Source organism: Misgurnus anguillicaudatus, chromosome 22 (genome assembly GCF_027580225.2).
Source record: "Misgurnus anguillicaudatus chromosome 22, ASM2758022v2, whole genome shotgun sequence".
Taxonomy (NCBI): domain Eukaryota; kingdom Metazoa; phylum Chordata; class Actinopteri; order Cypriniformes; family Cobitidae; genus Misgurnus; species Misgurnus anguillicaudatus.
Genome location: NC_073358.2, coordinates 4644497 through 4660925, shown reverse-complemented (window position 1 = coordinate 4660925; position 16429 = coordinate 4644497).

Sequence of the window (16429 nt, the reverse complement as noted above, 5' to 3'; positions counted from 1 at the left end):
TTGTCCTACTAGTATAAATTAAACAGGAAAGATGACCTGAAAGTTCTAAATGCTTTCAGATTGTCCTAATATTATAAATTAAACAAGTAGGATGACCTGAAGGTGCAAAACGCTTTCAGGTTGTCCCACTAGTTTAAATTAAACAGGTAGAATGACCTGAAGGTGCAAAATGCTTTCAGATTGTCCTACTAGTATAAATTAAACATGGAGGATAACCTGACTGTACCAAATGCTGTCGGGTTGTCCTACTAGTATAAATTAAACAGCTATCATGACCTGACTGTATAATATGCTGTCAGGTTGTCCGAATAGTGTAAATTAAACAGGTAGGATGACATGAAAATGCAAAATGCTGTTAGATTGTCCTACTACTATAAATTAAACAAGTAGGATGACCTGAAAGTGCAAAATGCTTTCAAATTTTCCTACTTTTTTGGCCCACCACCACCACCCCTCTTCGGAGGACAACTTTATTTTTTAATACAGCAAATTATCTACACAATATGTTACAATACAGACAATAGATTTATATACACACTGCATTATTTGTCCTACCATAACCATTCACCCAGTTTAGTAAGACCCTAGGTACATATGCAGAGAAGGGATTATAGTACCACCTACAGAGTAGGTAGGATAACCTGACTGTACAAAATGCTTGTAAATTGTCTTACTAGTATAAATTGAAGAGGTTGGATGACCTGAAGGTGTGGTTATCTGTCGTCGTCATCATCTGTTTACCTAAAAGGATAGGAAAGTTATTTGTCTTGTTATATCTGGTTCATTAAAGAAGTGTATGTGCGGAGATTACCTGTGTTCATCCACCAATCATCTTCTGCAGATCTATATCATCTGCTGTTAAACTGCTAGTTTAAATTAAACAGGCAGGACGACCTGAAAGTGCAAAATGCCTTCAAATCGTCCCACCAGTCCAAATCAAACAGGCAGGACGACCTGAAGGTGCAAAATGCGTTCAGGCCGTCCTACCAGTTCAAACCAAACAGGCAGGACGACATGAAAATGCTGTTAGATTGTTTTACTATTATAAATTAAACAAGTAGGATGACCCGAAAGTGCAAAATGCTTTCAGATTGTCCTACTAGTTTAAATTAAACAGGGAGGATGACCTGAAGGTGAAAAATGCTTTCAGATTGTCCTACAAGTTTAAATTAAACAGGTAGGATGACCTGAAGGTGCAAAATGCTTTCAGATCGTCCTACTAGTATAAATTAAACAAGGATGACCTGAAGGTGCAAAATGCCTTCAGATTGTCCTACTAGTATAAACTAAACATGGAGGACAACCTGACTGTACCAAAGGCTGTCAGATTGTCCTACTAGTATAAATTAAACAGGAAAGATGACCTGAAAGTGCTAAATGCTTTCAGATTGTCCTAATATTATAAATTAAACAAGTAGGATGACCTGAAGGTGGAAAACGCTTTCAGGTTGTCCTACTAGTTTAAATTAAACAGGTAGAATGACCTGAAGGTGCAAAATGCTTTCAGATTGTCCTACTAGTATAAATTAAACATGGAGGATAACCTGACTGTACCAAATGCTGTCGGGTTGTCCTACTAGTATAAATTAAACAGCTATGATGACCTGACTGTATAATATGCTGTCAGGTTGTCCGAATAGTGTAAATTAAACAGGTAGGATGACCTGAAGGTGCAAAATGTGTTCAGGTTGTCCTACTAGTTTAAATTAAACAGGTAGGATGACATGAAAATGCAAAATGCTGTTAGATTGTCCTACTGGTATAAATTAAACAAGTAGGATGACCTGAAAGTGCAAAATGCTTTCAGATTATCCTACTTTTTTTGGCCCGCCACCACCCCCCCTCTTCGGAGGACAACTTTATTTTTTAATACAGCAAATATCTACACAATATGTTACAATACAGACAATAGATTTATATACACACTGCATTATTTGTCCTACCATAACCATGCACCCAGTTTAGTAAGACCCTAGGTATATAAGGAGAAGAGGGATTATAGTACCACCTACAGAATAGGTAAGATAACCTGACTGTACAAAATGCTTTTAGATTGTCCTGCTAGTATAAATTAAACAGATAGGATGACCTGAACGTGTAAAATGCTTTCAGATTGTCCTACTAGTATAATTAAACATGAAGGATAACCTGACTGTACCAAATGCTGTCGGGTTGTCCTACTAGTATAAATAAACATGGAGGACAACCTGACTGTACCAAAGGCTGTCAGATTGTCCTACTAGTATAATTTAAACAAGTAGGATGACCTGAAAGTGCGAAATGCTTTCAGATTATCCTACTTTTTTTGGCCCACCACCACCCCCCCTCTTCGGAGGACAACTTTATTTTTTAATAGAGCAAATTATCTACACAATTTGTTACAATACAGACATTAGATTTATATACACACTGCATTATTTGTCCTACCATTACCATGCACCCAGTTTAGTAAGACCCTAGGTATATAAGGAGAGGAGGGATTATAGTACCACCTACAGAGTAGGGAGGATAACCTGACAAAATGCTTTTAGATTGTCCTACTAGTATAAATTGAAGAGGTAGGATGACCTGAAAGTGTGGTTATCTGTCGTCATCATCATCTGTTTACCTAAAAGGAAAGGAAAGTTAATCGTCTTGTTATATCTGGGACATTAAAAAGTGTATGTGCTGAGATTACTGTGTTTATCAACCAATCATCTTCTGCAGATCTACATCATCTGCTGTTTAACTGCTAGTTTAAATTAAACAGGTAGGATGACATGAAGGTGCAAAATGCTTTCAGATTGTCCTAATATTATAAATTAATCAAGTAGGATGACCTGAAAGTGCTAAATGCTTTCAGATTGTCTTACTAGTTTAAATTAAACAGGTAGGATGACCTGAAGGTGCACAATGCTTTCAGATTGTCCTAGTAGTATTATTAAACATGGAGGATAACCTGACTGTACCAAATGGTGTTGGGTTGTCCTACTAGTATAAATAAACATGGAGGATAACCTGACTGTACAAAATGCTGTCAGATTGTCCTACTAGTATAAATTAAACAGGTAGGATGACCTGAAAGTGCAAAATGTTTTCAGATTGTCCTACTAGTATAATTAAACATGGAGGATAACCTTACTGTACCAAATGCTGTCAGATTGTCCTACTAGTATAAATTAAACAGGTAGGATGACCTGAAAGTGCAAAATGCTGTACGATTGTCCTACTAGTATAATTAAACATGGAGGATAACCGGACTGTACCAAATGCTGTCAGGTTGTCCTACTAGTATAAATAAACATGGAGGATAACCTGACTGTACCAAATGCTGTCAGATTGTCCTACTAGTATAAATAAACATGAAGGATAACCTGACTGTACAAAATGCTGTCAGATTGTCCTACTAGTATAAATTAAACAGGTAGGATGACCCGAAAGTGCAAAATGCTTTCAGATTGTCCTACTAGTATAATTAAACATGGAGGATAACCTGACTGTACCAAATGCTGTCGGGTTGTCCTACTAGTACAAATTAAACAGGTAGAATGACCCGAAAGTGCAAAATGTTTTCAGATTGTCCTACTAGTATATATTAAACAGGTAGGATGACCTGAAGGTGCACAATGCCTTCAGATTGTCCTACTAGTACAATTAAACATGGAGGATAACCTGACTATACCAAATGCTGTCGGGTTGTCCTACTAGTATAAATAAACATGAAGGATAACCTGACTGTACAAAATGCTGTCAGATTGTCCTACAAGTATAAATTAAACAGGTAGGATGACCTGAAGGTCCAAAATGCTGTCAGATTGTCCTACTAACATAAAACAAACAGGTAGGATGACCTGAAAGTGCAAAACGCTTTCAGATTGTCCTACTAGTATAAGTTAAACAGGTAGGATGACCTGAAGGTGCAAAATGCTTTCAAATTGTCCTACTTGTTTAAATTAAACAGGTAGGATAACCTGACTGTACCAAATGCTGTCGGGTTGTCCTACTAGTATAAATAAACATGGAGGATAACCTGACTGTACCAAATGCTGTCAGATTGTCCTACTAGTATAAATAAACATGAAGGATAACCTGACTGTACAAAATGCTGTCAGATTGTCCTACTAGTATAAATTAAACAGGTAGGATGACCTGAAAGTGCAAAATGCTTTCAGATTGTCCTACTAGTATAAGTTAAACAGGTATGATGACCTGAAGGTGCAAAATGCCTTAAAATTGTTCTACCCTTTATAATCAAACAGGCAGGACAACCTGACTGTACCAAATGCTGTCGGGTTGTCCTACTAGTATAAATAAACATGGAGGATAACCTGACTGTTCCAAATGCTGTCAGATTGTCCTACTAGTATAAATTAAACAGGTAGGATGACCTGAAAGTGCAAAATGCTTTCAGATTGTCCTACTAGTATAAATTAAACAGGTAGGATGACCTGAAGGTGCACAATGCTTTCAGATTGTCCTACTAGTATAATTAAACATGGAGGATAACCTGACTGTACCAAATGCTGTCGGGTTGTCCTACTAGTATAAATAAACATGGAGGATAACATGACTGTACAAAATGCTGTCAGATTGTCCTACTAGTATAAATTAAACAAGTAGGATGACCTGAAAGTGCAAAATGCTTTCAGATTGTCCTACTAGTATAATTAAACATGGAGGATAACCTGATTGTACCAAATGCTGTCGGGTTGTCCTACTAGTATAAATAAACATGGAGGATAACCTGACTGTACCAAATGCTGTCAGATTGTCCTACTAGTATAAATTAAACAGGTAGGATGACCTGAAAGTGCAAAATGCTTTCAGATTGTCCTACTAGTATAAATTAAACAGGTAGGATGACCTGAACGTGCAAAATGCTTTCAGACTGTCCTACTAGTATAATTAAACATGGAGGATAACCTGACTTTACCAAATGCTGTCGGGTTGTCCTACTAGTATAAATAAACATGGAGGATAACCTGACTGTACCAAATGCTGTCAGATTGTCCTACTAGTATAAATTAAACAGGTAGGATGACTTGAAAGTGCAAAATGCTTTCAGATTGTCCTACTAGTATACATTAAACAGGTAGGATGACCTGAACGTGCAAAATGCTTTCAGATCGTCCTACTAGTAAGTTAAACAGATAGAATGTCCTACTATTATAAATTAAACAGCTTAATGACCTGACTGTACAATATGTTGTCAGGTTGTCCTACTAGTGTAAATCAAAGAGGTAGGATTACCTGACTGTACAAAATGCTGTCAGATTGTCCTACGGGTCTCTGTGCCGGATTTTCTATTTGGGTTTACTCCCACAGCCTTTGACCAGACAAGGCCAACCTGCAAGGCAGCAGGGAACTCGTGTAAGGCGGGGTCGTTCATTTCCCGTGCAGATGAGAGGCATCTGCCCACGATTGTGCTATTAGTATAAATTAAACATGGAGGATAACCTGACTGTACCAAATGCTGTCAGATTGTCCTACTAGTATAAATAAACATGGAGGATAACCTGACTGTACCAAATGCTGTCACATTGTCTTACTAGTATAAATTAAACAGGTAGGATGACCTGAAAGTGCAAAATGTTTTCAGATTGTCCTACTAGTATAAATTAAACAGGTAGGATGACCTGAACGTGCAAAATGCTTTCAGATTGTCCTACTAGTATAATTTAACATGGAGGATAACCTGACTGTACCAAATGCTGTCGGGTTTTCCTACTAGTATAAATTAAACATGGAGGATAACCTGACTGTACCAAATGCTGTCAGATTGTCCTACTAGTAAAAATAAACATGGAGGATAACCTGACTGTACCAAATGCTGTCACATTGTCTTACTAGTATAAATTAAACAGGTAGGATGACCTGAAAGTGCAAAATGTTTTAAGATTGTCTTACTAGTATAAATTAAACAGGTAGGATGACCTGAACATGCAAAATGCTTTCAGATTGTCCTACTAGTCTAATTTAACATAAAGGATAACCTGACTGTACCAAATGCTGTCGGGTTTTCCTACTAGTATAAATAAACATGGAGGATAACCTGACTGTACCAAATGCTGTCAGATTGTCCTACTAGTATAAATAAACATGGAGGATAACCTGACTGTACCAAATGCTGTCAGATTGTCTTACTAGTATAAATTAAACAGGTAGGATGACCTGAACGTGCAAAATGCTTTCAGATTGTCCTACTAGTATAATTTAACATGGAGGATAACCTGACTGTACCAAATGCTGGCGGGTTTTCCTACTAGTATAAATTAAACATGGAGGATAACCTGACTGTACCAAATGCTGTCAGATTGTCCTACTAGTATAATTTAACATGGAGGATAACCTGACTGTACCAAATGCTGTCGGGTTTTCCTACTAGTATAAATTAAACATGGAGGATAACCTGACTGTACCAAATGCTGTCAGATTGTCCTACTAGTATAAATAAACATGGAGGATAACCTGACTGTTCCAAATGCTGTCACATTGTCTTACTAGTATAAATTAAACAGGTAGGATGACCTGAAAGTGCAAAATGTTTTCAGATTGTCCTACTAGTATAAATTAAACAGGTAGGATGACCTGAACGTGCAAAATGCTTTCAGATTGTCCTACTAGTCTAATTTAACATGGAGGATAACCTGACTGTACCAAATGCTGTCGGGTTTTCCTACTAGTATAAATAAACATGGAGGATAACCTGACTGTACCAAATGCTGTCAGATTGTCCTACTAGTATAAATAAACATGGAGGATAACCTGACTGTACCAAATGCTGTCAGATTGTCTTACTAGTATAAATTAAACAGGTAGGATGACCTGAACGTGCAAAATGCTTTCAGATTGTCCTACTAGTCTAATTTAACATGGAGGATAACCTGACTGTACCAAATGCTGTCGGGTTTTCCTACTAGTATAAATAAACATGGAGGATAACCTGACTGTACCAAATGCTGTCAGATTGTCCTACTAGTATAAATAAACATGGAGGATAACCTGACTGTACCAAATGCTGTCAGATTGTCTTACTAGTATAAATTAAACAGGTAGGATGACCTGAACGTGCAAAATGCTTTCAGATTGTCCTACTAGTATAATTTAACATGGAGGATAACCTGACTGTACCAAATGCTGGCGGGTTTTCCTACTAGTATAAATAAACATGGAGGATAACCTGACTGTACCAAATGCTGTCAGATTGTCCTACTAGTATAAATTAAACAGGTAGGATGACATGAAAATGCAAAATGCTGTTAGATTGTCCTACTAGTATAAATTAAACAGGTAGGATGACCTGATTGTGCAAAATGCTTTCAGGTTGTCCTACTAGTTTAAATTAAACAGGTAGGATGACCTGAAGGTGCAAAATGCTTTCAGGTTGTCCTACTAGTATGAATTAAACAGGTAGGATGACCTGAATGTGCAAAATGCTTTCAGGTTGTCTTACTAGTTTAAATTAAACAGGTAGGATGACCTGAAGGTGCATAATGCGGTCAGATTGTCCTACTAGTATAATTAAACATGGAGGATAACCTGACTGTACCAAATGCTGTCGGGTTGTCCTACTAGTTTAAATAAACATGGAGGATAACCTGACTGTACCAAATGCTGTAAGATTGTCCTACTAGTATAAATTAAACAGGTAGGATGACCTGAAAGTGCAAAATGCTTTCAGATTGTCTTAAATTAAACAGGTAGGATGACCTGAAGGTGCAAAATGCTTTCAGGTTGTCCTACTAGTATGAATTAAACAGGTAGGATGACCTGAATGTGCAAAATGCTTTCAGGTTGTCTTACTAGTTTAAATTAAACAGGTAGGATGACCTGAAGGTGCATAATGCGGTCAGATTGTCCTACTAGTATAATTAAACATGGAGGATAACCTGACTGTACCAAATGCTGTCGGGTTGTCCTACTAGTATAAATAAACATGGAGGATAACATGACTGTACAAAATGCTGTCAGATTGTCCTACTAGTATAAATTAAACAAGTAGGATGACCTGAAAGTGCAAAATGCTTTCAGATTGTCCTACTAGTATAATTAAACATGGAGGATAACCTGATTGTACCAAATGCTGTCGGGTTGTCCTACTAGTATAAATAAACATGGAGGATAACCTGACTGTACCAAATGCTGTCAGATTGTCCTACTAGTATAAATTAAACAGGTAGGATGACCTGAAAGTGCAAAATGCTTTCAGATTGTCCTACTAGTATAAATTAAACAGGTAGGATGACCTGAACGTGCAAAATGCTTTCAGACTGTCCTACTAGTATAATTAAACATGGAGGATAACCTGACTTTACCAAATGCTGTCGGGTTGTCCTACTAGTATAAATAAACATGGAGGATAACCTGACTGTACCAAATGCTGTCAGATTGTCCTACTAGTATAAATTAAACAGGTAGGATGACTTGAAAGTGCAAAATGCTTTCAGATTGTCCTACTAGTATACATTAAACAGGTAGGATGACCTGAACGTGCAAAATGCTTTCAGATCGTCCTACTAGTAAGTTAAACAGATAGAATGTCCTACTATTATAAATTAAACAGCTTAATGACCTGACTGTACAATATGTTGTCAGGTTGTCCTACTAGTGTAAATCAAAGAGGTAGGATTACCTGACTGTACAAAATGCTGTCAGATTGTCCTACGGGTCTCTGTGCCGGATTTTCTATTTGGGTTTACTCCCACAGCCTTTGACCAGACAAGGCCAACCTGCAAGGCAGCAGGGAACTCGTGGAAGGCGGGGTCGTTCATTTCCCGTGCAGATGAGAGGCATCTGCCCACGATTGTGCTATTAGTATAAATTAAACATGGAGGATAACCTGACTGTACCAAATGCTGTCAGATTGTCCTACTAGTATAAATAAACATGGAGGATAACCTGACTGTACCAAATGCTGTCACATTGTCTTACTAGTATAAATTAAACAGGTAGGATGACCTGAAAGTGCAAAATGTTTTCAGATTGTCCTACTAGTATAAATTAAACAGGTAGGATGACCTGAACGTGCAAAATGCTTTCAGATTGTCCTACTAGTATAATTTAACATGGAGGATAACCTGACTGTACCAAATGCTGTCGGGTTTTCCTACTAGTATAAATTAAACATGGAGGATAACCTGACTGTACCAAATGCTGTCAGATTGTCCTACTAGTAAAAATAAACATGGAGGATAACCTGACTGTACCAAATGCTGTCACATTGTCTTACTAGTATAAATTAAACAGGTAGGATGACCTGAAAGTGCTAAATGTTTTAAGATTGTCTTACTAGTATAAATTAAACAGGTAGGATGACCTGAACATGCAAAATGCTTTCAGATTGTCCTACTAGTCTAATTTAACATAAAGGATAACCTGACTGTACCAAATGCTGTCGGGTTTTCCTACTAGTATAAATAAACATGGAGGATAACCTGACTGTACCAAATGCTGTCAGATTGTCCTACTAGTATAAATAAACATGGAGGATAACCTGACTGTACCAAATGCTGTCAGATTGTCTTACTAGTATAAATTAAACAGGTAGGATGACCTGAACGTGCAAAATGCTTTCAGATTGTCCTACTAGTATAATTTAACATGGAGGATAACCTGACTGTACCAAATGCTGGCGGGTTTTCCTACTAGTATAAATTAAACATGGAGGATAACCTAACTGTACCAAATGCTGTCAGATTGTCCTACTAGTATAATTTAACATGGAGGATAACCTGACTGTACCAAATGCTGTCGGGTTTTCCTACTAGTATAAATTAAACATGGAGGATAACCTGACTGTACCAAATGCTGTCAGATTGTCCTACTAGTATAAATAAACATGGAGGATAACCTGACTGTTCCAAATGCTGTCACATTGTCTTACTACTATAAATTAAACAGGTAGGATGACCTGAAAGTGCAAAATGTTTTCAGATTGTCCTACTAGTATAAATTAAACAGGTAGGATGACCTGAACGTGCAAAATGCTTTCAGATTGTCCTACTAGTCTAATTTAACATGGAGGATAACCTGACTGTACCAAATGCTGTCGGGTTTTCCTACTAGTATAAATAAACATGGAGGATAACCTGACTGTACCAAATGCTGTCAGATTGTCCTACTAGTATAAATAAACATGGAGGATAACCTGACTGTACCAAATGCTGTCAGATTGTCTTACTAGTATAAATTAAACAGGTAGGATGACCTGAACGTGCAAAATGCTTTCAGATTGTCCTACTAGTATAATTTAACATGGAGGATAACCTGACTGTACCAAATGCTGGCGGGTTTTCCTACTAGTATAAATAAACATGGAGGATAACCTGACTGTACCAAATGCTGTCAGATTGTCCTACTAGTATAAATTAAACAGGTAGGATGACATGAAAATGCAAAATGCTGTTAGATTGTCCTACTAGTATAAATTAAACAGGTAGGATGACCTGATTGTGCAAAATGCTTTCAGGTTGTCCTACTAGTTTAAATTAAACAGGTAGGATGACCTGAAGGTGCAAAATGCTTTCAGGTTGTCCTACTAGTATGAATTAAACAGGTAGGATGACCTGAATGTGCAAAATGCTTTCAGGTTGTCTTACTAGTTTAAATTAAACAGGTAGGATGACCTGAAGGTGCATAATGCGGTCAGATTGTCCTACTAGTATAATTAAACATGGAGGATAACCTGACTGTACCAAATGCTGTCGGGTTGTCCTACTAGTTTAAATAAACATGGAGGATAACCTGACTGTACCAAATGCTGTAAGATTGTCCTACTAGTATAAATTAAACAGGTAGGATGACCTGAAAGTGCAAAATGCTTTCAGATTGTCTTAAATTAAACAGGTAGGATGACCTGAACGTGCAAAATGCTTTCAGATTGTCCTATTAGTATAAGTTAAACAGATAGTATGTCCTACTATTATAAATTAAACAGCTAGGATGACCTGACTGTACAATATGCTGTCAGGTTGTCCTACTAGTGTAAATTAAAGAGGTAGAATGACCTGACTGTACCAAATGCTGCCGGTATGTCCTACTATTATAAATTAAACAGCTAGGATGACCTGACTGTACAATATGCTGTCAGGTTTTCCTACTATTTTCAATTAAACAGGTAGGATGACCTGAAAGTGCAAAATGCTGTCAGATTTTCCTACTAGTATAAATTAAACAGGTAGGATGACCTGAAGGTGCAAAATGCTTCCAGGTTGTCCTACTAGTTTAAATTAAACAGGTAGGATGACCTGAAGGTGCAAAATGCTGTCAGATTGTCCTACTAACATAAAACAAACAGGTAGGATGACCTGAAAGTGCAAAATGCTTTCAGATTGTCCTACTAGTATAATTAAACAGGTAGGATGACCTGAAGGTGCAAAATGCTTTCAAATTGTCCTACTAGTATAAATTAAACAGGAAGGATGACCTGAAGATGCAAAATGCTTTCAGATTGTCTTACTATATTCAATTAAACAGGTAGGATGACCTAAAGGTGCAAAATGCTTCCAGGTTGTCCTACTAGTTTAAATTAAACAGGTAGGATGACCTGAAGGTGCACAATGCTGTCAGATTGTCCTACTAACATAAAACAAACAGGTAGGATGACCTGAAAGTGCAAAATGCTTTCAGATTGTCCTACTAGTATAAATTAAACAGGTAGGATGACCTGATGGTGCAAAATACTTTCAGATTGTCCTACTATATTCAATTAAACAGGTAGGATGACCTGAAGATGCAAAATGCTGTCAGATTGTCCTACTAGTATAAATTAAACAGGTAGGATGACCTGAAGGTGCAAAATGCTTCCAGGTTGTCCTACTAGTTTAAATTAAACAGGAAGGATGACCTGAAGGTGCAAAATGCTGTCAGATTGTCCTACTAGTATAAATTAAACGGGTAGGATGACCTGAAAGTGCAAAATGGTGTCAGATTGTCCTACTAGTATAAATTAAACAGGTAGGATGACCTGAATGTGCAAAATGCTTCCAGGTTGTCCTACTAGTTTAAATTAAACAGGTAGGATGACCTGAAGGTGCAAAATGCTTTCAGATTGTCCTACTAGTATAAATTAAACATGGAGGATGACCTGAAGGTGCAAAATGTTTTCAGATTGTCCTATTAGTATAAGTTAAACATGGAGGATAACCTGACTGTACCAAATGCTTTCAGATTGTCCTACTAGTATAAATTAAACAAGTAGGATTACCTGAAGGTGCAAAATGCTGTTAGATTGTCCTACTAGTATAAATTGAAGAGGTAAGATGACCTGAAGGTGTGGTAGTCTGTCGTCGTCATCATCTGTTTACCTACAAGGAAAGTAAAGTTAATCGTCTTGATATATCTGGGACATTAAAGAATTGTATGTGCGGAGATTACCTGTGTTCATCAACCAATCATCTTCTGCAGATCTATATCATCCGCTGTTTAACTGCTTGGTTAAATTAAACAGGTAGGATGACCTGAAGGTGCAAAATGCTTTCAGATTGTCCTACTAGTATAAGTTAAACGGCTAGGATGACCTGAAAGTGCTTAATGCTTTCAGATTGTCCTACTAGTATAAGTTAAACATGGAGGATAACCTGACTGTACCAAATGCTGTCAGATTGTCCTATTACTATAAATTAAACGGGTAGGATGACCTGAAGGTGCAAAATGCTTTCAGGTTCTCCTACTAGTATAGATTTAAAATGTAGGATGACCTGAAGGTGCAAAATGCTTTCAGATTGTCCTACTAGTTTGAATTAAACAGGTAGGATGACCTGAAGGTGCAAAATGCTTTCAGATCGTCCTACTAGTATAAATTAAACATGGAGGATAACCTGACTGTACCAAATGCTGTCAGATTGTCCTATTACTATAAATTAAACAGGTAGGATGACCTGAAGGTGAAAAATGCTTTCAGATTGTCCTACTAGTTTGAATTATACAGGTAGGATGACCTGAAGGTGCAAAATGCTTTCAGATTGTCCTACTAGTATAAATTAAACATGGAGGATAACCTGACTGTACCAAATGCTGTCAGATTGTCCTACTGGTATAAATTAAACAGGTAGGATGACCTGAAAGTGCAAAATGCTTTCAGATTGTCCTACTAGTATAAATTAAACAGGTAGGATGACCTGAAGGTGCACAATGCTTTCAGATTGTCCTACTAGTATAATTAAACATGGAGGATAACCTGACTGTACCAAATGCTGTCGGGTTGTCCTACTAGTATAAATAAACATGGAGGATAACCTGACTGTACAAATTGCTGTCAGATTGTCCTACTAGTATAAATTAAACAGGTAGGATGACCTGAAAGTGCAAAATGCTTTCAGATTGTCCTACTAGTATAATTAAACATGGAGGATAACCTGCCTGTACCAAATGCTGTTGGGTTGTCCTACTAGTATAAATAAACATGGAGGATAACCTGACTGTACCAAATGCTGTCAGATTGTCCTACTGGTATAAATTAAACAGGTAGGATGACCTGAAAGTGCAAAATGCTTTCAGATTGTCCTACTAGTATAAATTAAACAGGTAGGATGACCTGAAGGTGCACAATGCTTTCAGATTGTCCTACTAGTATAATTAAACATGGAGGATAACCTGACTGTACCAAATGCTGTCGGGTTGTCCTACTAGTATAAATAAACATGGAGGATAATCTGACTGTACAAATTGCTGTCAGATTGTCCTACTAGTATAAATTAAACAGGTAGGATGACCTGAAAGTGCAAAATGCTTTCAGATTGTCCTACTAGTATAATTAAACATGGAGGATAACCTGCCTGTACCAAATGCTGTTGGGTTGTCCTACTAGTATAAATAAACATGGAGGATAACCTGACTGTACCAAATGCTGTCAGATTGTCCTACTGGTATAAATTAAACAGGTAGGATGACCTGAAAGTGCAAAATGCTTTCAGATTGTCCTACTAGTATAAATTAAACAGGTAGGATGACTTGAACGTGCAAAATGCTTTCAGATCGTCCTACTAGTATGAGTTAAACAGATAGGATGTCCTACTATTATAAATTAAACAGCTTAATGACCTGATTGTACAATATGCTGTCAGGTTGTCCTACTAGTGTAAATTAAAGAGGTAGGATGGCCTGACTGTACCAAATGCTGTCGGGATGTCCTACTATTATAAATTAAACAGCTAGGATGACCTGACTGTACAATATGCTGTCAGGTTGTCCTACTAGTGTAAATTAAAGAGGTAGGATTACCTGACTGTACAAAATGCTGTCAGATTGTCCTACTAGTATAAGGGTCTCTGTACCAGATTTTCTATTTGGGTTTACTCCCTTAGCCTTTGACCAGACAAGGCCAACCTGCAAGGCAGCAGGAAACTCGTGGAAGGCGGGGTCGTTCATTTCCCGTGCAGATGAGAGGCATCTGCCCACTGCCCACGATTGTGCTATTAGTTTAAACTAAACAGGTAGGATGACCTGAAGGTGCAAAATGCTTTCAGGTTGTCTTACTAGTTTAAATTAAACAGGTAGGATGACCTTAATATGCACAACGCTTTCAGATTGTCCTACTAGTATAATTAAACATGGAGGATAACCTGACTGTACCAAATGCTGTCGGGTTGTCCTACTAGTATAAATAAACGTGGAGGATAACCTGACTGTACCAAATGCTGTCGGGTTGTCCTACTAGTATAAATAAACATGGAGGATAATCTGACTGTACCAAATGCTGTCAGAATGTCCCACTAGTATAAATTAAACAGGTAGGATAACCTGAAGGTGCAAAATGCTTTCAGGTTGTCTTACTAGTTTAAATTAAACAGGTAGGATGACCTTAAGATGCACAATGCTTTCAGATTGTCCTACTAGTATAATTAAACACTGAGGATAACCTGACTGTACCAAATGCTGTCAGATTGTCCTACTAGTATAAATAAACATGGAGGATAACCTGACTATACCAAATGCTGTCAGATTGTCCTACAAGTATAAATTAAACAGGTAGGATGACCTGAAAGTGCAAAATGCTTTCAGATTGTCCTGCTAGTATAAATTAAACAGATAGGATGACCTGAACGTGTAAAATGTTTTCAGATTGTCCTACTAGTATAATTAAACATGAAGGATAACCTGACTATACCAAATGCTGTCGGGTTGTCCTACTAGTATAAATTAAACAAGTAGGATGACCTGAAAGTGCGAAATGCTTTCAGATTATCCTACTTTTTTTGGCCCACCACCACCCCCCCTCTTCGGAGGACAACTTTATTTTTTAATAGAGCAAATTATCTACACAATATTTTACAATACAGACAATAGATTTATATACACACTGCATTATTTGTCCTACCATAACCATGCACCCAGTTTAGTAAGACCCTAGGTATATAATGAGAGGAGGGATTATAGTACCACCTACAGAGTAGGGAGGATAACCTGACAAAATGCTTTTAGATTGTCCTACTAGTATAAATTGAAGAGGTAGGATGACCTGAAAGTGTGGTTATCTGTCGTCGTCATCATCTGTTTATCTAAAAGGAAAGTAAAGTTAATCGTCTTGTTATATCTGGGACATTAAAAAAGTGTATGTGCTGAGATTACCTGTGTTTATCAACCAATCATCTTCTGCAGATCTACATCATCTGCTGTTTAACTGCTAGTTTAAATTAAACAGGTAGGATGACATGAAGGTGCAAAATGCTTTCAGATTGTCCTAATATTATAAATTAATCAAGTAGGATGACCTGAAAGTGCTAAATGCTTTCAGATTGTCCTACTAGTATAATTAAACATGGAGGATAACCTGACTGTACCAAATGGTGTCGGGTTGTCCTACTAGTATAAATAAACATGGAGGATAACCTGACTGTACAAAATGCTGTCAGATTGTCCTACTAGTATAAATTAAACAGGTAGGATGACCTGAAAGTGCAAAATGTTTTCAGATTGTCCTACTAGTATAATTAAACATGGAGGATAACCTTACCGTACCAAATGCTGTCAGATTGTCCTACTAGTATAAATTAAACAGGTAGGATGACCTGAAAGTGCAAAATGCTTTCAGATTGTCCTATTAGTATAAATAAACATGGAGGATAACCTGACTGTATCAAATGCTGTCAGATTGTCCTACTAGTATAATTAAACATGGAGGATAACAGGACTGTACCAAATGCTGTCAGGTTGTCCTACTAGTATAAATAAACATGGAGGATAACCTAACTGTACCAAATGCTGTCAGATTGTCCTACTAGTATAAATTAAACAGGTAGGATGACCTGAAAGTGCAAAATGCTTTCAGATTGTCCTACTAGTATAAATTAAACAGGTAGGATGACCTGAACGTGCAAAATGCTTTCAGATTGTCCTACTAGTATAATTAAACATGGAGGATAACCGGACTGTACCAAATGCTGTCAGGTTGTCCTACTAGTATAAATAAACATGAAGGATAACCTGACTGTACAAAATGCTGTCAGATTGT